The sequence below is a fragment of the Tachypleus tridentatus genome, chromosome 2 (assembly GCF_004210375.1).
Source record: "Tachypleus tridentatus isolate NWPU-2018 chromosome 2, ASM421037v1, whole genome shotgun sequence".
NCBI classification, from domain to species: Eukaryota; Metazoa; Arthropoda; class Merostomata; order Xiphosura; family Limulidae; genus Tachypleus; species Tachypleus tridentatus.
The window spans coordinates 17,904,607-17,929,366 of NC_134826.1; the positions used below are offsets into that span (position 1 = coordinate 17,904,607).

General features: G+C 32.9%; 1 long non-coding RNA gene across 2 annotated transcripts in view; it reads right to left on the reverse strand.

Annotated features, from left to right (window-relative positions):
- Positions 1-6,276: 6,276 nt before the first annotated feature.
- Positions 6,277-24,760, reverse strand: part of LOC143238988 (uncharacterized) — a 49,421-nt gene continuing 30,937 nt past the window's right edge. Inside the window, exons 2-4 of one of the 2 annotated variants that reach the window (XR_013020899.1) lie at positions 11,947-12,108; positions 9,661-10,036; positions 6,277-6,868 (exon numbers count right to left, since the gene is read on the reverse strand). This is a non-coding gene — a long non-coding RNA (uncharacterized LOC143238988). Of the gene's footprint in view, positions 6,869-9,660; positions 12,109-24,760 lie in introns of both variants that reach the window. The other variant, XR_013020897.1, reaches the window with a different exon arrangement.

Genomic DNA, 24,760 nt, shown 5'->3' on the forward strand with positions numbered 1-24,760 from the left:
TAAAATTCCAGTTTTCAACATAAAATTCGTTCCACCAGAATAACACTCACCTTAAAGAAATAGTCCCAGTGTTCCGAGAATGAAAACAAAACGAAAGAAGAATAAAATGGCGTCACTTGATAAATTAGGTCTGTTACCGATAGACATGACAACGGTCAGTGACAAAATGGTTGACACAGACAGAGGGAGGAGGAATCTCAGTATTAAATGGCATTATTCACGACATAAATAACATTAAAATATTGCATAATGTCACTCATTCTTTGAAATTCATTCTAGATGAAAGTGAACGCTCCCGCATATTAATGTCAGTTCTTATGTTCATGTATCGTTAATCTCAAAGTATTAGTTCATCTTCTGTCTTAAAGCGCTTAGAACTGACAGGCGTTCGTATAAGAATATGAAACTTCCTGTTTCGAGAGGCTTAGGGATAAATATATTCAGACATTTGCATGAGATTCAATTGGACTTGAATATATTTCGTCACAGAAGAAGAAACGAATGAGAGACAGGTTGTATTTTATTACTCTGTTTTTATGTCTCTACAACTGCAAGAAACACTGATACACGTGCATTGAACGCTCGAGTTATTGTTTAATTTGTAATGGGGTAGAAAACACGAGATGATAACAAGTAAACAATTTTTCGTAAAAGTGACATCACTGCATGCTCCAACGCACGTGTATTGTAGAATATTAATGAAGCGAATGCGCAGAATTTACTAAACGTTTATAATACTGGTAAAAATGTTTTTTTTTATATTATGTATGACGTTGTTCGAAATAAGATAAACAGACATAATAAGTCTTATGTGTATAGACGTAACGAGCGGATCAGCTACAAGCCGAAAGTTTTATTTCTTTAAACCATCAGAAATACAACAACCATTAACCAGTTCGAAATCTAAACCGACACGCATTTCAACGGGTGAAAATCAAGTATAACGTTTCATGTTATCTTTATGTAACTTTACGTTAAAATATTAAAATACTGACCTAAAATTATAAGATACTCATTGTGTTCCTTACTGACTTACATAGACACGTAATCCTTAGTGTGTTCTCTTTCACTGACTTACATAAACACATACCACTCAGTGTGTTCTCTTTCACTGACTTACACAGACACATACCACTCAGTGTGTTCTCTTTCACTGACTTACACAGACACATACCACTCAGTGTGTTCTCTTTCACTGACTTACACAGACACATACCACTCAGTGTGTTCTCTTTCACTGACTTACATAGACACATACCACTCAGTGTGTTCTCTTTCACTGACTTACATAGACACATACCACTCAGTGTGTTCTCTTTCACTGACTTACATAGACACATACCACTCAGTGTGTTCTCTTTCACTGACTTACATAGACACATACCACTCAGTGTGTTCTCTTTCACTGACTTACACAGACACATACCACTCAGTGTGTTCTCTTTCACTGACTTACACAGACACATACCACTCAGTGTGTTATCTTTCACTGACTTACATAGACACATACCACTCAGTGTGTTCTCTTTCACTGACTTACACAGACAAATACCACTCAGTGTGTTATCTTTCACTGACTTACACAGACACATACCACTCAGTGTGTTATCTTTCACTGACTTACATAGACACATACCACTCAGTGTGTTATCTTTCACTGACTTACATAGACACATACCACTCAGTGTGTTCTCTTTCACTGACTTACACAGACACATACCACTCAGTGTGTTCTCTTTCACTGACTTACACAGACACATACCACTCAGTGTGTTCTCTTTCACTGACTTACACAGACACATACCACTCAGTGTGTTATCTTTCACTGACTTACATAGACACATACCACTCAGTGTGTTATCTTTCACTGACTTACATAGACACATACCACTCAGTGTGTTCTCTTTCACTGACTTACACAGACACATACCACTCAGTGTGTTCTCTTTCACTGACTTACACAGACACATACCACTCAGTGTGTTATCTTTCACTGACTTACACAGACACATACCACTCAGTGTGTTATCTTTCACTGACTTACATAGACACATACCACTCAGTGTGTTATCTTTCACTGACTTACATAGACACATACCACTCAGTGTGTTCTCTTTCACTGACTTACACAGACACATACCACTCAGTGTGTTATCTTTCACTGACTTACACAGACACATACCACTCAGTGTGTTCTCTTTCACTGACTTACACAGACACATACCACTCAGTGTGTTCTCTTTCACTGACTTACACAGACACATACCACTCAGTGTGTTCTCTTTCACTGACTTACACAGACACATACCACTCAGTGTGTTCTCTTTCACTGACTTACACAGACACATACCACTCAGTGTGTTATCTTTCACTGACTTACATAGACACATACCACTCAGTGTGTTCTCTTTCACTGACTTACACAGACACATACCACTCAGTGTGTTCTCTTTCACTGACTTACACAGACACATACCACTCAGTGTGTTCTCTTTCACTGACTTACACAGACACATACCACTCAGTATGTTCTCTTTACTGATGGTGCTTACTGAAACCTGCGTGTATTGTTCTCAAAATCTCATTTCCACAATAAAACATTGATTGTCTAATTGTAATATAAATAAACTCTATATAACATCGAATATTTTTTTATTTTTCAGAACTGGACTATTTTAAAAACTTATAATATCATGAGTTTTTTGTATATCACTATTAGGTTACAAATATTTTGCTATGTTTTCAAATTCCTAACTGTTTACAGACTGCTATAAGTATTTTGTTTAGGTAACAACATGAGAAAGGTGATTATATGTTTTCAAATTCCTAACTGTTTACAGACTGCTATAAGTATTTTGTTTAGGTAACAACATGAGAAAGGTGATTATTAGGTAACAACATGAGAAAGGTGATTATATTCTATAAGTATTTTGTTTAGGTAACAACATGAGAAAGGTGATTATTAGGTAACAACATGAGAAAGGTGATTATTAGGTAACAACATGAGAAAGGTGATTATTAGGTAACAACATGAGAAAGGTGATTATATTCTATAAGTATTTTGTTTAGGTAACAACATGAGAAAGGTGATTATATTCTATAAGTATTTTGTTTAGGTAACAACATGAGAAAGGTGATTAATAGGTAACAACATGAGAAAGGTGATTATTAGGTAACAACATGAGAAAGGTGATTATTAGGTAACAACATGAGAAAGGTGATTATTAGGTAACAACATGAGAAAGGTGATTATTAGGTAACAACATGATTATATTTGAGTCAAATACAAACACATCTCGCCGTAACATTTCTCAAATTATCTATTTTTATTTACTTAGGCTTCATGAGGTACTAACATAACAATAACTGGAATGTTATTCTAACATAACAATAACTAGAATGTTATTCTAACGTAACAATAACTAGAATGTTATTCTAACATATCTTCCATAACAATAACTAGAATGTTATTCTAACATAACAATAACTAGAATGTTATTCTAACATATCTTCCATAACAATAACTAGAATGTTATTCTAGCATAACAATAACTAGAATGTTATTCTAACATAACAATAACTAGAATGTTATTCTAACATAACAATAACTAGAATGTTATTCTAACTCATTATTAAACATTTTCAGATAAATCAACAAACAAGAACGTATGTGACTGTAATTGCTAAATGCGAATCTGCCTCACTAGGCTTAACTCAGCGAGGTTTAGGTACCGTTGAAAATTTAAAAAAAACGACAGAAAGACTGCTTAAAGACTGCTTACGAATTAATCTTACTGAAGTAAATAATACGTTAAGTGTACCAAATCAATACGTTTACGTGGCTTATATTGATACACATAACCTACATACTATTATTAATTGTATTCATATTATAAGAAAGTAAAAGAAAAATGGCGCTATAATCTATTTTCTCTATGTCACTCGAAAAGCATTTCTGTTTAACACAGTTTCTGTTATTTACTTTTAAACTAGTCGGGTGTTTTTTCAATCTAAGAATTAGAAATTAAACACTGTTGTAAAAAAACCCATGAATAAGTGTTTGAGACCCGTAATTCTATATAAAAAATATAGTCTCGATGGACCCATTTAATATTAATGATGCTAAAATAGCAAAGGAATAAACTGATACATTATTAGTTTAATTAATTAGCAATGTGAAATAGAAGCAAGGTATTTTATAAACAGATACGTTTTAAGCAGCGTTTGTTTGCTAGTGGAATAGAAAACAATGTTTCAAAATAACATAGATGAAGAAATTCGAAACTAAAGTGAAAAATGATAACTTAAAAAAGCTTCTTTAGCCCTAATCACAAAACAGACAAATAATATTTATATACATTATTTATCAAGTCACATGAAATACGAGATTTTAAAGGATTTCTTTCTACACGTTACTTTGTAGAGATTTTGAGAAGTAAAACAATAGGTCTTCACGAGCATGTTTTCCTTTATAAGAAACAAAAGTTACTAGAGTTTTACTCTATAAACTTACAAAATATCGCTGTTTAATGTCTGAAAAAAATTCTGGAAGCCCAACGAGATTCCCATGAACAGATAGTTTTATCTTCAACAATATTCTTTAAATTAATCTTGGTTTAAAATATCTGTTTACAGTTTAAAAATTGTTTGTACCGCTAATATTTATAACAAACGGAGTAATTACTGTGTGTTCTAAGTTATTAAACATACGTGCTTAAAATCTAAGAATATACTGTATTCAGAGCAAAGCGTGCACATATCAAATGAAAAAATACTATTAAATTCTCAGCTATTTGTGGATTTATAAAATTACGCTTAGATCACAGAGAATTTATATTTAATTGGAAAAATGTCTATGTTATGAAATGGGGCTAAAAAAATAAAATGAGCGTATAATTACAATGTCTTTTGCCAGAGGTAATAATATTTTCCCAAAGTATACGTTATAATTTAATATTGTGAAGCTTAGTGAAATTTAGATATTGACCTTTAACCTCTCACTATCCTGAAGACGATGGGCGGAAGACTTTCGAAACGTCATCCTCTACACTTATGTCTCAACAACAGGCAGTTGTTGGCAATTCTACAAAGTTTCCTCAACTTTAATTCATTTGATATTTCTTTAGTACGAAACATAAGCTCAAATATTTTATGGCGAACACTGTTCATTAATCGTCATGCAAAGACGCTTATACAAAAGCGTTGTGATACAAAATTTCGTATTTTTATTTGACTTAATTGTATTATCACATCAAGTACAGGGTGTTCGGAAAGTCACTGTGCAATCATATATTTATTAACAAACAAAACTGCACAGTGACTTTCCGAACACCCTGTATATCATGCGTTTTAATTTGGTATGTCTATATCTGAGAATGTTCTCACCGAACGTAGGGAAATTCATCGTTCATTTTAGACAACCAAGTCAACTGACCACAAATAAAATTTGTGTAATCTTTGTTGTGTGAATTAATAAATATAAACTTAAATTAACGCACGTCGACGTATTCATATGCGTACATATATTTATGGTCATTGTAAACACATAATGTTCTACTAGCTAAATAAACATAGGACGTCCTCGACGAAGATTGTATTCGTTATACAATTACGTAAATATGGAGGATTCAATTGTCTAAAAAATTAAGCACTTCTGTTTATTTGATGATAAATAAGTTAAGTAATCCGTTATTATTCAAAGTTTCAGTTTGTTTGGTTAAAAAGTTAATAGAATTAATAGGTGGGTTATCTGGATTTAGAATGATTAGTATGTTCTAGAGCTCATTAAAACCCGAGCACGACATGTGAACTGGGTTTTTAAATTAATAACAGCAATAGTTATCTTATTCAGTTAGGAATAGCCGGATGGTTAAGGCATTCGACTCGTAATCTGAGGGTCGTGGGTTCGAATCCCCGTCATACCAAACATGCCCCCCTTTCAGCCGGTGGGTCGTTATAATGTGACGGTCAATCCTATAATTCGTTGATAAAAGAATAGCCCAAGAGTTGGCGGTAGGTGGTGAACACTAGTTACCTTTCTCTAGTTTTACACTGCTAGATAACGGACGGCTAGCGCATATAACCCTCGTGTAGCTTTGCGCGAAATTCAGAAATAAACAAACAAAATAAATTGTATCGAAGTTAGCTTAAGTTTCATTTAAACGAACACGAAGAATTAGAAACACGTTTTTCTTGAAATTCTTTCATCGTATCAATATTATACAGTATTTTTTATATACAGTATTTTTTATTAAACAACAAATTATTCACGTGCCAGTCCTATAGTTACTTTATGTTTTGTAACAACTTAACACTACACTAAGAACTACATTAATTCAGCGTCAACCTGCGCTGTGTTTACGTTTCTCACCTAAGCATTCATTATATTTATTATTCATGATAGTGGTGAAGTACTGGGATGCTTTGCTTCAAACTGTTTGTGGTTCTAGTCCGCCAGTTAGCACGAGCTTATTTCGCTGTATTTTCGCTATGTCGTGCGGTGTTATGGAGTGACAGAGCTTGATCCATTCAGTCACGTTAAAACCTACCAACAAGACCATAAGTCTGATTTTTAATTATAATCGTAAATTATCGACAACTTCTCTCAGTAGACATTATTTACTCTTGTTCCCCGAGAGAGATTTGTCACTTTGTTAGACGTCATCAGAAACAAAACAAAAGTCAAATACACCTTATAACATTCAGGAACCAGCCAGTACCACTCTAAGAAACCTTATGACAAACCTGTAGCAGAGAAACGACATGATCGTGTGCATGTTCTAATAAATCTGATTTCCTGGTTTTGGTTCCATATCTTCTCCTTTAAGAAACCTTTACCTTATTATGTGGCACGAAGAATGAGCGAAACCTGATAACAAATATATAAGAAAACTTTACCTAATTATAGGATACGAAAAATAATCGAAACCTAATAAAAACAATATAAGAAAAGTTTACTTTAAAATGTGGTACGAAAAATATGCAAAACATAGTAATGTTCTATATAAAAAAATTTAATTATATGACAATGAAAATATGCGAAACATAATAAAAATAATATAGAATGTTCTATATAAGAAAAGTTTACTTTAAAATGTGGTACGAAAAATATGCAAAACATAATAATGTTCTATATAAAAAAGTTTAATTATATGACACGGAAAATATGCGAAACATAATAAAAATAATATAGAATGTTCTATATAAGAAAAGTTTACTTAATTATTTGATACGAAGAACATGCAAAACTTAATAAAGAGACTCAGATAGCCCAGTTGCATTGCGCCATAAAACGCCAAACCAACCAACCAACCAATCTAATAAAGAAAAACAACGCAATAATGTTCTATATAAGAAAGTTTTAGTCGTACATATGACACGAAAAATAAGTGAAACTTAATTAAGAAATTCAGTTGTAATTCAAAGATTGTGCTTCAGTTTATAGACTCGAGCAAACTGTTAGTTCACAGACACGCACACATGGAATTATCACACTACTGTATTTTGGCTTAACTACTTATATTTGTCTCAATATTTGGAATTTCTGCGGATAAAGAAATCAGATAAATTTACTTTTGTTTTCTCAGATTCAATAATTTCAGTGGTGATATGATTTTTTTGTTGTAATGTTTTTTATGTATAATTATTGATGTTTATATTTGAAGGTATTACATTACGACTTCACGTCGCCAGATGTGCTATACATTTTGAAGTGCGCTAATAATATTATATTGTCAGAAATTCATAATTAGTCTCGTAGGTTCGTAATAATACGTTGTCATGTGCGCAAAATATCATATCAGGTTTCATAACATGATATCAGTGGTTCATAATACGTTGACCGGTGTTCGTAATGTGAGGAAGGTATTTCAGTACATTAAGACTTTAAAGAACTCCAAACACCTAAAACCTTGAATGCAATCAAATTCACTATTAACTTAAGTTGAATGTGAGGTTTAGGTGACGCTTCGGTCACCTGAAATAATACATGAAGGGACACACTGGTCAATCAATGAAGAAAATATAAAAATTAGGCGCGTTCGTCTTTCAGAAAATAAACCACATTTTCTCAGTGGAAAAAAAGACCAGTTATTAGAGAAAACATAAAGCAATAACATATCGTAACATCAAAATAAATAAATTCAACAAGTAACTCGTGAATATTACATCAACAAGTTGAAGTGAAACTGAACGTACCGAAACGTTAAGACATGTCAGATACAAGAAATAATTCGCTTTAACACTTTGATTATTTAAAGAAAAGGTATCGAATAATAATAATAATATAGAATGCGATATGACGAATAAAAAAAAGTAGTTGAACTTTGTAACGTTAATAAATTAAAGGAAAATACTGAGATAGAATACAACTAGAACGTGTTAGATAAATATGTGATTTTTAATCTGAGGCTCACACATACATATATTCAAGTAACCCAATACTTTTAAATACATTCGAAGTATGTCGTTAGTGTCTTATTTCTTCACTACTGTAATATATTCTTCATGTTTACCTTACTGTAATATGTTCTTCATGTTTACCTTACTGTAATATATTCTTCATGTTTACCTTTGGTTTCCTTCTTCCTTATTTTTTATATAATCATAATGTCTATCACCATTTTCCCCCTAATTCTTTAATATACTCTTAATGTTTGTAACTGGTATTCTTTTTTCCCTAATACTTTAATATACTCTTAATGTTTGTCACTGGTATTCTTTACCCCTATTATTTTAATATACTCTTAATGTCTATCACTAGTACTCTTAATGTCTATCACTAATATCCTTTTTCCCTAATACTTTAATATACTCTTAATGTTTGTCACTGGTATCCTTTACCCCTAATATTTTAATATACTCTTAATGTCTATCACTAGTATCCTTTTTCCCTATTATTTTAATATACTCTTAATGTCTATCACTGGTATCCTTTTTCCCTATTATTTTAATATACTCTTAATGTCTATCACTAGTATCCTTTTTCTCTATTATTTTAATATACTTTTAATGTCTATCACTAGTATCCTTTTTCCCTATTATTTTAATATACTCTTAATGTCTATCACTAGTATCTTTTTTCTCTATTATTTTAATATACTCTTAATTTCTATCACTAGTATCCTTTTTCTCTATTATTTTAATATACTCTTAATGTTTGTCACTGGTATCCTTTACCCCTATTATTTTAATATACTCTTAAAGTCTATCACTAGTATCCTTTTCCCTATTATTTTAATATACTTTTAATGTCTATCACTGGTATCCTTTTTCCCTATTATTTTAATATACTCTTAATGTCTATCACTAGTATCCTTTTTCCCTATTATTTTAATATACTTTTAATGTCTATCACAAGTATCCTTTTTCCCTATTATTTTAATATACTTTTAATGTCTATCACTAGTATCTTTTTTCCCTATTATTTTAATATACTCTTAATGTCTATCACTAGTATCCTTTTTCTCTATTATTTTAATATACTTTTAATGTCTATCACTAGTATCTTTTTTCTCTATTATTTTAATATACTCTTAATTTCTATCACTAGTATCCTTTTTCTCTATTATTTTAATATACTCTTAATGTCTATCACTAGTATCCTTTTTTTTTAATTCTAAAGTTAATGTACAAAACTGGAGAATGAACAGATGTTATTACTTCAATGATACGACAGAGGAACAAATTGAACACAAGTCACCCTTAAGGCTTAAGGGAACGTAATCTCACACGAACCACTGACAACAGTCACTTCTTCGCCAAACAGTTCGCCTTCGCATCGTGACGTTTTCTAATAGAACTGTGGCGAAGCCATCTTGGATGTGATGTTCGAAGAATGCTGATTGGCTGGTTCTCATTCTTCTACATCAAAGAACATGCCTTCCTTTAGGGGAGTTAAGAACTTATCTGTTTCTGCTTGCACATCTGTCCTTTCTGCACTGTGCAAACAAACTTCTGTTCTAAATCAGCACTGGTGCTCTTTGTCCTTCACTATCTCTTCACACTTACAAGTACAATATTAAGTATTATGATGAATCTGTTAAAAAAATTCAAATAATAGATTATGCGTGTTACTTGTTATAAGGATATTTCATAGAAATGGTAAAGTTCCGAACTTATTTAACGTATTAACATATTTTGAAATGTTAACTCAACGAACAATCAAAATTCCTGAACGAACAATAAGTTCTAATGAAATACAATCTTTATAAGCAACACGGGCTATTGTTACAATTTGAGCAAAATGTTGGCAGATTATTGTTCTAACTTGAACAAAACCAATAACAACAAAGAACTAGCAAACTTTTGACAGATAATTGTTAGAATTTGAGCAACAAACACGAAGTTTTGAATCTTAACTAATAATAATATTAAATGAACAGATTTTAAGCAAAAAGGTTCATTATACACTCGAAGTAAAGGAGAAACCAAGATGGCGGATGAAATCAATTTATTATGATCCACGATATGTTTGTAGACTTACAACTCTAAGAACTGGGTTTTGTTTTCTGTGGTAGGCATATTAGAGATAGCTCACTGAATAGCTTTGTGACGAATTAAGAACCAAGAAATAAACAATGATCCACGATATACAATAAAACATGTTTGCGTTAGTTTGTAAAAAATCAAATAAATACGTTAAAAACGTTCCTTGAAGTCTACAAATCATAATAAATATAACCAAGACAGTCTTGGTTATGGTTAGGGATTCTACTATGCTAGTAATAGTTATTATATTTAAATATCACAATATATATATGTATATAACTCAGAGTAAACTAGCAAAAAAACGAACGACATTTCCATAGTAAAGTCAAAGGATTAACAAACTAACCACATCTTTAAACTACGCCTACAAGACACTTCCAGCGTGGTAGTAAAGTCAAAGGACCAACAAACTAACCACATCTTTAAACTACGCCTAAAAGACACTTCCAGCGTGGTAGTAAAGTCAAAGGACCAACAAACTAACCACATCTTTAAACTACGCCTAAAAGACACTTCCAGCGTGGTAGTAAAGTCAAAGGACCAACAAACTAACCACATCTTTAAACTACGCCTACAAGACACTTCCAGCGTGGTAGTAAAGTCAAAGGACCAACAAACTAACCACATCTTCAAACTACGCCTACAAGACACTTCCAGCGTGGTAGTAAAGTCAAAGGACCAACAAACTAACCACATCTTTAAACTACGCCTACAAGACACTTCCAGCGTGGTAGTAAAGTCAAAGGACCAACAAACTAACCACATCTTCAAACTACGCCTACAAGACACTTCCAGCGTGGTAGTAAAGTCAGAGGACCAACAAACTAACCACATCTTTAAACTACGCCTACAAGACACATCCAGCGTGGTAGAAATGTTTAAACATATATATGTAAAAACAGCTGGTTTGGGTTGAGAAAATATTTTATGTAGAGGAGCGAACAACGTACGGACCTTCATCGTTGTTCATTCCTCTACATAAAAAATTTTCTCAACCCAAACCAGCCGATTTTACATATATATTTTTATCCACAAGTGGGTTTCTCGTCATCACGGATGTTTAAACATAATAACTTTGGAAAAATCCATCCATAGATAACTATACCAAAACCTCATATATCAATTTTTATTAATTACCTCTTGTAGTAGAACATTAGTGTCAGTCACGCTGTAGTAACGTATAGTTTTTTAGGGTTATCTTAACTTCATCTTTAGTTTGTTTTTTTCTGCACCGGTATCAAGGAAAATTAAGTTATATTAAAGTGTGATTATAATTAAACTGGATATACAGAGATATAGGCTAAAGTGAACTTGGTTCTAGTTTAAATTATGAGCAAGGTTACTAAAGGTGATGTGAAGTTAAAATCACAACTCAGAGAACTCTATTGTAATGACCTTCTTGTATGTGTTTATCATACAGGATTATTATTTAACACAACAAATATAAATCACTACAACCCGAGCGTTTACGAAAGGTGAACCTATCTCCATCAGAGGCAAACTGGAAATATTCGGATTTTATTTTGGTTTTGTTTTCCTTTGGAGTTCGGAGCGGCGAAGACGATGTAGGCCTGGGTTTTTCTTACGGGCAGCTCCTCTTTCCGTTCCTGATCTGGTTCTCTAGAAAAAAACGAAGTTAATTATCAGAAAATATAGATTGTTTCTATAAATCTTTCCTCTCGAAATTATATATATATACATTGGCGAATAGTTTACTTGCATATATATATCCATCAACAGCATATTTTCATATATATATATTTATGAGCAACATGTTTGCATATATATTGATACATGAACATATTATTTGAATATCTTTATATCCACCGACAACTTAGTTGAATATGTATACATACATATATTAATTGAAATATTATTTTCGTCACGTCAGACAAAGCTAAAAACTAGTGTTGTTACAATGAATGTTATTTTCTGTTTTTATTTAATCTAAGTTAATTATTGTTACCCGTCGTTCTAGACGCCTGACCATAATAACTATTTTAATCTACGTTCATTGGTTTCAAAGATACAAAAGTAATAACTGGCTGGTGATAGCATAAAAAACAATTTTATCATATTCGAAACTAAAGTTGCCCCAAAAATGAAACGTGGTTAAAAGTACATAAACAATAAATTAACTAGAAAACTTTTACTTAATACATATATGTACGTATTCTTAAGCGTGCGCTTCGCGTATGTGTTGTAGGCCTTTCCGTATGTATCTACAAATATACCCCAATTCTAGAACGGATGCATAGGTGACCCTTCATTTTGAGTAAGTCCAGAAATACATGCTAAAACTCCATTGCTATAGTGATATTCAGCTATGATTTCATCGTGTCGGGTAAACCCTAACACATTAACTGTGTGAAACACAGTATTTTTGTTTGCTTCATCCATGTTTATTTTTGCTTCGACTTTCCGTGTTAACTGTTTATTGATTGCAAATTCTTGATACATCACACAAACTTAACCTGTATTTCTACACTTTACTCGTGTATTCATCACACAAACTTAACCTGTATTTCTAGACTTTACTCGTGTATTCATCACACAAACTTAACCTGTATTTCTACACTTTACTCGTGTATTCATCACACAAACTTAACCTGTATTTCTACACTTTACTCGTGTATTTATCACACAAACTTAACCTGTATTTCTACACTTTACTCGTGTATTCATCACACAAACTTAACCTATATTTCTACACTTTACTCGTGTATTCATCACACAAACTTAACCTGTATTTCTACACTTTACTCGTGTATTCATCACACAAACTTAACCTGTATTTCTACACTTTACTCGTGTATTCATCACACAAACTTAACCTGTATTTCTACACTTTACTCGTGTATTTATCACACAAACTTAACCTGTATTTCTACACTTTACTCGTGTATTCATCACACAAACTTAACCTGTATTTCTACACTTTACTCGTGTATTCATCACACAAACTTAACCTTTATTTCTACACTTTACTCGTGTATTCATCACACAAAGTTAACTTGTATTTCTACACTTTACTCGTGTATTCATCACACAAACTTAACCTTTATTTCTACACTTTACTCGTGTATTCATCACACAAACTTAACCTGTATTTCTACACTTTACTCGTGTATTCATCACACAAACTTAACCTGCATTTCTACACTTTACTCGTGTATTCATCACACAAACTTAACCTGTATTTCTACACTTTACTCGTGTATTCATCACACAAACTTAACCTGTATTTCTACACTTTACTCGTGTATTCATCACACAAACCTAACCTGTATTTCTGCTCTTTACTCGAATATTCATCGCAAACTTCACGTTTTCTCTGGTAGAACGAAACCTGAATGTCAGTCAAAAACTTGCGTTTTGTCTGGTAGAGTGAAGCCTGTATGTCAGTCAGAAACTCACGTTTTGTCTGGTGGAGTGAAGCCTGTATGTCAGTCAGAAACTTACGTTTTGTCTGGTGGAGTGAAGCCTGTATGTCAGTCAGAAACTTACGTTTTGTCTGGTGGAGTGAAGCTTGCATATCCATAACAAACTTTACGTTATCTCTAGTAGAGTGAAACTCATATGTCAACCACAAACTTTATGTTCACTTTGTTAGAGTGAAACTCATATGTCAATCACTAGCTTTATGTTTACTCGATTGAAATGAAACTAGTGTGGTTAACATAAATTTATCACAGTTCTTAAAAGCTGGGTTCGTTTTATTTCATTGTGATTTGCCAGCTCGCGGACTTTAAATGGTTGATTACGTCTGATATACGTAATGAGGGAGCTAAAATATTAAGCCTTACTCACAAATGATCAGAGTTAATGATATATTGATACAAAATATAATTATTTTTCTTGTGAATTTGATTTTTGTAAAAGATGAAAGTTATATAGGAAAGGTCTTATAATTATAATTAGTGAGATTTCCTACTTATGTTTTGTACTACGTTTTAAATTATTTGTAATTTCGATTTATATAAATATTCAGAAACTAAGGTAAAAATAAAGATATTATATTATTATATTAAAAACTTATAGTTAACTATTATTTTGGACAAAAGCTAGAAAATGCACTGTACTTTTTGTCGCCTCTGCACTTGTATTCTAATGTGGTTCCTAACGTTCTGTGTTATTTTATATCAAATATAATACGTCTCATTATGGAATCTTTACTTATTTCCTAAGAAAAAAAACGTCTAATAATCGATGTTCTCTTTTTTTATGAGTTCATATAATGTTTTAAAACTTTAACCATGACATCTGTTTGTTTGTTTGTTTGTTTGTTTGAAGTTAAACACAAAGCTACACAATGGGCTATCTGTGCTCTGCCCAACACAGATACCTAAACCAGATTTACATCATTGTAAACCCGCAAACTTAACATCTGAAAGTTTTTTTTTACGAAACTGTTGTACTTATTGTTTTGTTTTCAATAGTTTCCAGGGGAAACAGCGATAGGTATAAATTTTGTATCTCTAAAATCCTGGGTTTTATCCCTCAAAGTGGACACAGCAAATAGTCCAGTAAAGCTGTGCTATAAAGAAAATAAACAGCTTTTTCAAAAACAAATTTACAATCCCCGAAGATCATCTAAGCTCCCATTTCTGTTAAAGTGAAACCTTATACCATAGAAAGTGAGGCCCGGCATGGCCAGGTGGGTTAAGGTGTTCGACTCGTAATCTGAGTGTCGCGGGTTTGAATCCCCCTCGCACCAAACATGCTCGCCCTTATAGCCGTGAGGGCGTTATAATATGATAGTCAATCCCACTATTCGTTGGTAAACGAGTAGCCCAAGAGTTGACGGTGGGTGATGATAAATAGCTGCCTTCCCTCTAGTCTTACACTACTAAATGAAGGACGGATATCGCAGATAGCCCTTGAGTAGCTTTGCGCGAAATTCAAAACAAACAAACAAACCATAAAAAACGAATATTAAAAATACTGGACTGAGATTATAAACAATAATTGTAATTTTGAAACTAATTCCATTAGTTAATTAGGCCAAGTACAAAACTAATAGATATAGTTTTCATCGTGGAAAACCTCTGCTCAATTAGACCAAATTTGAACTTCAGAGAAATTTCTCCTATGTTATTTGAATAATGGTTGTTATTTGCTGTTAAACACATAGCTACACATAGTGCTATCTGTGCTCTGCCCAAAATTGGTATAAAAACCCGGTTTCTAGAGGTATAAGTCCGCAATTCATACCACTATGCCACTGGGAAGAGCTTAGAGAAATTGACCATTTTTCCTTCTGGTATTTTTTACTTCGAGTTATTTTGGTTTTCCTGGCTAACTAACGTCTGTTATTTACACCTGACGCTTTCGTAAGCACGATATTCTGAAAGGAAAAATCTGAAACCATGTAATCTTTGCCAGATGTACAGACTTAAATACTGTATGTATTCAACCTGAAATGTCGAAGTATCGACCTAAAAACGTAAATTTTCTTCATCCTAGCAGTAAGTCATAAAGAATAAATCAGTAAAGCAAGTTTGTTTTTTTAACAGTTTTCCATTTTGACATCGTATGTCAAATTGATACTGGAGTTCGACTCTTTTTGTTGTTTAACAGATGATTACTGCATTATTTCTTCACTGTATATACACCACGTAACAAAAGTAAGACCATCCAACTCTTCCTTGTTGTTTAACATTTGATTACTGCATTATTTCTTCACTGTATATACACCACGTAACAAAAGTTAGATCGTCCAACTCTTCCTTGTTGTTTAACAGATGATTACTGCATTATTTCTTCACTGTATATACAACACGCAACAAAAGTTAGACCGTCCAACTCTTCCTTGTTGTTTAACAGATGAATACTGCATTATTTCTTCACTGTATATACACCACGTAACGAAAGTTAGACCGTCCGATTCTTCCTTGTTGTTTAACAGATGATCACTGCATTGTTTTTTCACTGTATATACAACACGCAACAAAAGTTAGACCGTCCAACTCTTCCTTGTTGTTTAACAGATGATGACTGCATTATTTCTTCACTGTATATACACCACGTAACAAAAGTTAGACCATCCGATTCTTCCTTGTTGTTTAACAGATGATTACTGCATTATTTCTTCACTGTATATACACCACGTAACAAAAGTTAAACCGTCCAACTCTTCCTTGTTGTTTAACAGATGATGACTGCATTATTTCTTCACTGTATATACACCACGTAACAAAAGTTAAACCGTCCAACTCTTCCTTGTTGTTTAACAGATAATTACTGCATTATTTCTTCACTGTATATACACCACGTAACAAAAGTTAGACCGTCCAACTTCTCCTTGTTGTTTAACAGATGATTACTGCATTATTTCTTCACTGTATATACACCACGTAACAAAGTTAGACCGTCCAACTTCTCCTTGTTGTTTAACAGATGATTACTGCATTATTTCTTCACTGTATATACACCACCTAACAAAAGTTAGACCGTCCAACTTCTCCTTGTTGTTTAACAGATGATTACTGCATTATTTCTTCACTGTATATACACCACGTAACAAAAGTTAGACCGTCCAACTTCTCCTTGTTGTTTAACAGATGATTACTGCATTATTTCTTCACTGTATATACACCACCTAACAAAAGTTAGACCGTCCAACTCTTCCTTGTTGTTTAACAGATGATTACTGCATTATTTCTTCACTGTATATACACCACCTAACAAAAGTTAGACCGTCCAACTCTTCCTTGTTGTTTAACAGATGATTACTGCATTATTTCTTCACTGTATATACACCACGTAACAAAAGTTAGACCGTCCAACTTCTCCTTGTTGTTTAACAGATGATTACTGCATTATTTCTTCACTGTATATACACCACCTAACAAAAGTTAGACCGTACAACTCTTCCCTGTTGTTTAACAGATGATTACTGCATTATTTCTTCACTGTATATACACCACCTAACAAAAGTTAGACCGTCCAACTCTTCCTTGTTGTTTAACAGATGATTACTGCATTATTTCTTCACTGTATATACACCACCTAACAAAAGTTAGACCGTCCAACTCTTCCTTGTTGTTTAACAGATGATCACTGCATTATTTCTTCACTGTATATACACGACGTAACAAAAGTTAGACCGTCCAACTCTTCCCTGTTGTTTAACAGATGATTACTGCATTATTTCTTCACTGTATATACACCACGTAACAAAAGTTAGACCGTCCAACTCTTCCTTGTTGTTTAACATTTGATTACTGCATTGTTTTTTCACTGTATATACAACACGTAACAAAAGTTAGACCGTCCAACTCTTCCCTGTTGTTTAACAGATGATCACTGCATTGTTTTTTCACTGTATATACAACACGTAACAAAAGTTAGACCGTCCAACTCTTCCCTGTTGTTTAACAGATGATTACTGCATTATTTCTTCACTGTATATACAACACGTAACAAAAGTTAGACCGTCCAACTTTACCTTGTTGTTTAACAGATGATCACTGCATTGTTTTTTTCACTGTATATACAACACGCAACAAAAATTAGACCGTCCAACTCTTCCTTGTTGTTTAACAGATGATCACTGCATTGTTTTTTCACTGTATATACACCACGTAACAAAAGTTAGACCATCCAACTGTTTTAAAATAGAATGACAAGACTATTACGGCTGTCGGACTTATTTATAACCGTTCGATAGGCCATTTCATAATAGAAAACCAAAATACAATTTGTCAAGTCTTGTCATCTGATATTACAACAACCAGGATTATAAACTTTATAACTTATATTTAACTTTGTAATCCACGTTTCTATTGTAACCATATCTGATAACTTTATTAATCGGATTTAAATTTGTAACCTACATTCCTATTGTAACCGTATCGGTAAACATTATGAATTATATTTAACATATCTATAAATTATTTTTCAAACGTTTGGAAGATTTTTTATGAAAGGTTATACAAGTTTAAACATCAGGTACTGTACACTGAATCGCAAAGTATCATAACATTAAGTAAGTTAGAATAAGCATATGGCGATGTCTAAGCAGAAGTGTACATACAACAAAAGTTATCGTATCAATTAGCCTGATTACAAATGGCACATATCTTTTGTTAGACATTCAACTGCATAAGAGTTAGGCTTACGTCTCTACAATTTCTACTTTAAAATATATCTAACACACAGATACCAGGAAATTACGAATATCGTCCGAATTTACAACCTAATAAATATAATAAACAAATATGGTGCTCTAGAACACAGCAGCCCACTCTTATTCCTCTTACGACAATTATTTAGTGCTGTGGGTATAAATTTAAAGCACAGTGCATAGTGTGTGGTAACCTTTAAAATATACATTTTATTCTTACTTCATATTAATACACTGACTTAATGTTATGTACATGTATTCAGAACAAAGAACATAGGAGCTTACTCTTACTTGTTATATGTATATATTCAAAGCACAGTGCACAGTGTGTTGTAACCTTTAAAATATACATTTCGTTCTTACTTCGTATTAACACACTGACTTAATGTTATGTATATGTATACAGAACATAGAACATAGCAGCTTACTCTTACTTGTTTTATTACACTGATTTAGTGTTATATGTATATATTCAAAGCATAGTGCACAGTGTGTTGTAACCTTTAAAATATACATTTCATTCCTGGTTATAGTATCGCACTAATTTAGTGTTATATGTATATCCAGAACATAGTGTGTTGTAACCTCTAGGACATAGCAGTTCACTTTTACTTACCTTATCAACTGATTTATTCTTATCCATATGGTGAACATAAACACACGTGCATTTTAAACACGGTCATGTGACTATTTGATTGTAAAAATAAATAAAAACCTTAACTATATAGAGATCTATAGCGTTAAAATATTAAAATAATCTCGATCTATCATTAACACATTTTTGATAACTTTATAGTTTCTTCAATTATCCGAAAGTATTTATTGAAATAAGCACAGCCAATGTATTTTTGTTTGCTTGTTGAATTTCGCCAAAACCTACTCGGGAATTATCTGTGCTAACCGTACCGTATGTCTAAAGTGACAGACGAGAGAGAAGGCAGCTAGTTAACATCACCCCCGCCAACTCTTAGGATGTTATTTTACCAACTAATAGTGAAATTGATCTTGATGTCATAATGACCTCAGGATTAAAATAACGGGCATGAATCGACGAAGAGATTCAAACCGGAGACCCACAGACTGTGACTCGAGGTCCCCAATTATCAAACCACGCTAGGTATAAAATGTTTTTAAACAGAGATCTAAATATACTGAAAGGCCGCACGTGACTTTAACGTAAGTTGTTCAGGCGATATAAATAACCAAACCAAATAATTCTTGTGTATAGACTTTATGAAAGGCAGCTGCTTGATATGTAATTTCTAAAACTCTGTTTTTGATAGTTTATAACTCACACAATAAAGCACGTGAAGCTATTTGGGCACAGCTTCAGTTCCTCCAATACGGAACGTGAGGATTATGTTACAGATATTAATAATTGTTATTTCTTTCAGATTATACAAATTGAACTTTACTGAAAATAAAAAGCACCACTTGAACACTGATACTTCGAAATACAGACAGTTCAGGAAATACAATATTTATGCGATGTCTTGTTTAGTTAAATCAATTTCCTTTTTCTTGTAGGTAATGAATATTTCGTTTCAAACAGACATATAATGAATGCTGAGTACTTTCAAAGAACGTAGATACGAAACAATTCTTTGCTTGTATCACGCGTTGAAGAATCTGACTCGATGTTTTGTATCTCAGCCGTTCTGAGATACATTTTTACTTCAAGTGGGTTTCTCGTCATAAAAAAGTAACTCGATATATTTTGTACTTGTTTGTGAATATTTGTGAACGTCCCAGGTAATATTAAGTATTAGTGCATAACAGATGAGTTTCCGGTATTATAAAGTAACATAATCTTAAAAAATATATACAGTCAGCAACAAGTTACTCTTCGAGTCTCTGGATCTAAGTTAGGTTAATAAATACCGTTATTTTCCTTCCTGTACCACAAACACTCATTGAACATACAGCACACATATTTTAAAAACAGCCAAAACGTGAGCTTCACATCGCTACTCGAAGTAATTTAGTTGAGTGAGTTTGAACATTAAAATAACCTGCTTTTAACCCGTAGAATGATTATTCAGTTGCTCCCATATCACGTAACATTTCACAGGCCCCATTGTTTCAATAAGTACTTAATTTTTAACCTCACGTAAAGTTTATGAAACTGAAAAACCACTGAAAAAAATTTTGGACTATTTTTTTTCTTCATCGGGCGTAACGTTTTTCGTAAAACTTAGTGTACCTTAGAAAATTTTAAATTTTACGTCACTTACTAATAAACAACTGTATACGAAGAGTATAGATGTATCGTGAATAAACAAAGTGACTTTTAAACAAAAGCATGACGTAGTGATAACATTAACAAATAATATGAACTAGGAATTTAAATTGTTCTAAAGGCACCGATATTACAATTATACAACGCCCGTGCAACTTAAAAGTGGTAATGTATAATATTTTCATGACAACCATAAAAACTTTAATCTGTAAAAAGATAGTCATATACCGTGTATCTTTGATAATTCCACTTGTAATTTAGCAATATGTCTCATGATTAACGTTTCCGTTTCTTATCTAAAGGTTTTTTTTTGCTATCCTTTCGAAGTTATCTCTGCTTTTGTGAGTAGCTTTACTTGTGATGCTGGTCATCGTTCCACAAATATCGTCTGAAGTCCGAACTGGACATCCAGATGATCGCCTTTTCCATTAAGCCTTATCTTTTGTCGCCATGTGCTTCGGCTGAAAATGTGGTATGTAACAAGACTATCGTATCTTTAAGCGTCAAATCATGTATCCGAGACTTTAATTTTCGACCTTGCTGTAACGCATACGTGTACGAAACGATTTAATCAGGCGCTGAATACTGGAACTCAACTCTGTCGTGTATGCGTTTGTGTGTTTCTTTATCTTCCCACGCCACCACTAAAGGCTGGCACACTTTATAATATTTTAACCAATAAGAAAATAGAACGACTAAGTTTTATTGTGACCGTAATTCTACATCCGACGGAATAGCTCCGCCTCTTCAAGGTCGTAAAACCAGAAACTCCGGCACAGCCTTTTATCGTCTGTACGGCAATTCATATTCATCATGGCTCACTTTATACAAGCCTAACGCCGACTTGCAGATAAAGTCAAAGGTTAAATGCCAAACATAGAATATTTTATGTCTTCGAACAGTAGCACGTATCTTAATCTTATAACACTGATGTTTGAAGTGATATAACTGTCTCAGTTTCTGACTACACTCATAACTTAAGAAATACTGTTATCTGTCACGCATTTTACTGGAAGTACTGCAAATTGTTTCAAAAATCTAATTTCACGAAAACTGTTGTTTCGGGGGAGGGAGGGAAAGCCTTCACGAAATTTCTAGATTTGTATCTGAGGTATACCATAATTTCGACTCTCTGATTTCAGAGTGAGGTGTTCATTTTCCTCTATTTCTAAAGAATGTTACTTATTGAGATTTTCGGTTTCGTAAGGGACAATAGCATTATACATTTGGAAAACAGTAAACATTAACTTAAGTAAAATATACAAATATTCATACAGTTTCCAATTTTAAAGAAACATTCGATGAAGTATTCTGGAAACAAATCATGTATCGAAAATAAGTTTTATGTTTGACTGACTCACGGTATATCTGGGGGTGAGGGGTGGAGGATGCCTTTTTGATTGGTCAAGCAATTAATTATAGTGTGAAAAGTTTGATTCTGTTTGTTTTTAATTTCGCGCAAAGCTACATGAGGGTTGGCTGCACAAGACGTCCCTAATTTTGTACTGTAAGACTAGAGGGAAGGCAGCTAGTCATCATCACTTACCGCCAACTCTTGGGCTACTCATTTACCAACGAATAGTGGGATTGACAGTCACATTATAACGCTCCCACGGCTGAAAGGGCGAGCATGTTTGACGTGACGGGGATTCGAACAGATTACGAGTCGAATGCCTTAATCATCTGGCCATGCCTGGCCAGTGTGAAAAGAACCCTTTGGAATGCAAATTACAACAGTGCTTGAGAGGTTCTTGAGAAATAGGTCCTATAATATTAAATTTTCAGCTAATTTTACTGTAATTTATTTAAAGTGTTAATTATTTGTAAGCACGTATTTATGATTCACGGTAAGAGGTGCTCACTGGCACTTATACTATAAACAAGCACGAGTTTGTACACGTGTGGATTACACGTGTGATTTATCATACGTCATTATAATGATTCATACATACTAATGTAAGTGTATGTATTTACCTGGAAACAAGTTGTGACGTGTACGTTACAGTTTAAAAACATGCAGTTACTGTAACAAAATGTTGATCCGGCTACTACCCAGTCCGCCGGACTTACTCCGGTGCACAATTATATTTAAGCCTAATAGTTGATCCGGCTACTACCCAGTTTGCCGGACTTACTCCGGTGCACAATTATATTTAAGCCTAATAGTTGATAATCATTGACAAAAACACAAAAATTCGTTAAGTGTGTTTATTAAATATATAACCAAGTTCATGACAGGTGTTTTATGAATTGTACAAAATCAAATCTGCTTTTAAGTAATATATGTATATATACATACTAGATTGTAATGCTTTTACTATTAAATGGACATCACCGTTTGAAATAAAATTCTACTGCTCTGATTACATGTTATTTTAATTATCAAATACCGCAAGTATAGATTCACGTGATCAGCGATTATTTAAGAAAAATAGACGTTATGAATTGAATTATTTATTTCTCATTGTAACTCTTTGTTATAGTATACAGATAAAGTAGACCTATAAATCTATACACTTGTTTAAGTATACATAAAGATAGATCTTGTTTAAATATAGAAGTAAGACAGACCTGAAAATATGTACTCTTGTTTAAGTATAGAAGTGAGACAGACCTGAAAATGTGTACCCTTGTTTCGGTATACAGATAAGGCAAACTAGAAATATGTATCATTGTTTAAGTATGTACAGAGCTGAAAATGTGTGTCCTTGTTTCGGTATACAGATAAGGCAAACTAGAAATATGTATCATTGTTTAAGTATGTACAGAGCTGAAAATGTGTGTCCTTGTTTAAATATAGAGGTAAGACAGACCTGAAAATATGTACTCTTGTTTAAGTATAGAAGTAAGACAGACCTGGAAATGTGTACCCTTGTTTCGGTATACAGATAAGGCAAACTAGAAATATGTATCAATGCTTCAGTATACATATAAGAAAGACCTGGAAATATATGCATTTACTAGCTTTTTTTTTCAGTATTATATTTAATAAGACGTGATTAATAGTGTTTTTAACAGTAAAATTAGTTATATCAAGTTATAAATGTTTAGAAAGATTGATCCAGGTATATGTAGAAAGGATAATCCAGGTATATGTCTATGGCCTGTTACATTTGCATAGTTTCTTTCCAGTTCTAATGGCCGAGGAACGAATACGAAGCACTACATTTTTATGACCTGAGTTTACAGGCAATTCGCAGAGAATTCTGTACCGTTGGGTCTGCATTAAACGAGGACTTCGATATAGCTAGCTACGTATAATGGAGGAGCTTCGATAACGCCGTCTATATGTAGGTAAGTTAGGCTCTGGTAGATAGATGCTCAGAACGTTCGCTACAAGTAATGTTAAACTTCAGGAAAAGTCGTGGAAAACAAAAGGTGAGTGATTTCTTCTTAATGAGGAACAAGGGGGATTAATTATTCCAATTACCTTTTTATGTGGACTGCAGATAATGTATTTAATAACTGTATTTAAGATGGAATTAATCATCTTGTTGGATAAATCAGAAATATGAGAATATCTTTTCCGCCATTGTACCAGATAATTCATATAATACAAACCTTTCCTCATGAATAGAAAAGTGAATAATGTTTGATCTATTTTATTTTTATATGAATACTAAACAGCTAGAAATATTATTACCAATAGCTGTTCATTAATCATAGAAATAACGAAGGTTTGTTGTTGTTGTGCGACAAAAGACCCTAGCTAGTATTAATGTTTTACCGCAATACAGCACTAAACATTCACTAATGTTACAGTTTCTTACTGTCCAGCACTAAACTGTCGCTAATGTTATTAGTTTCTTACAGTCCAGCACTACACATTCACTAATGTTATTAGTTTCTTACAGTTCAGCACTAAACATTCACTAATGTTATTAGTTTCTTACAGTTCAGCACTA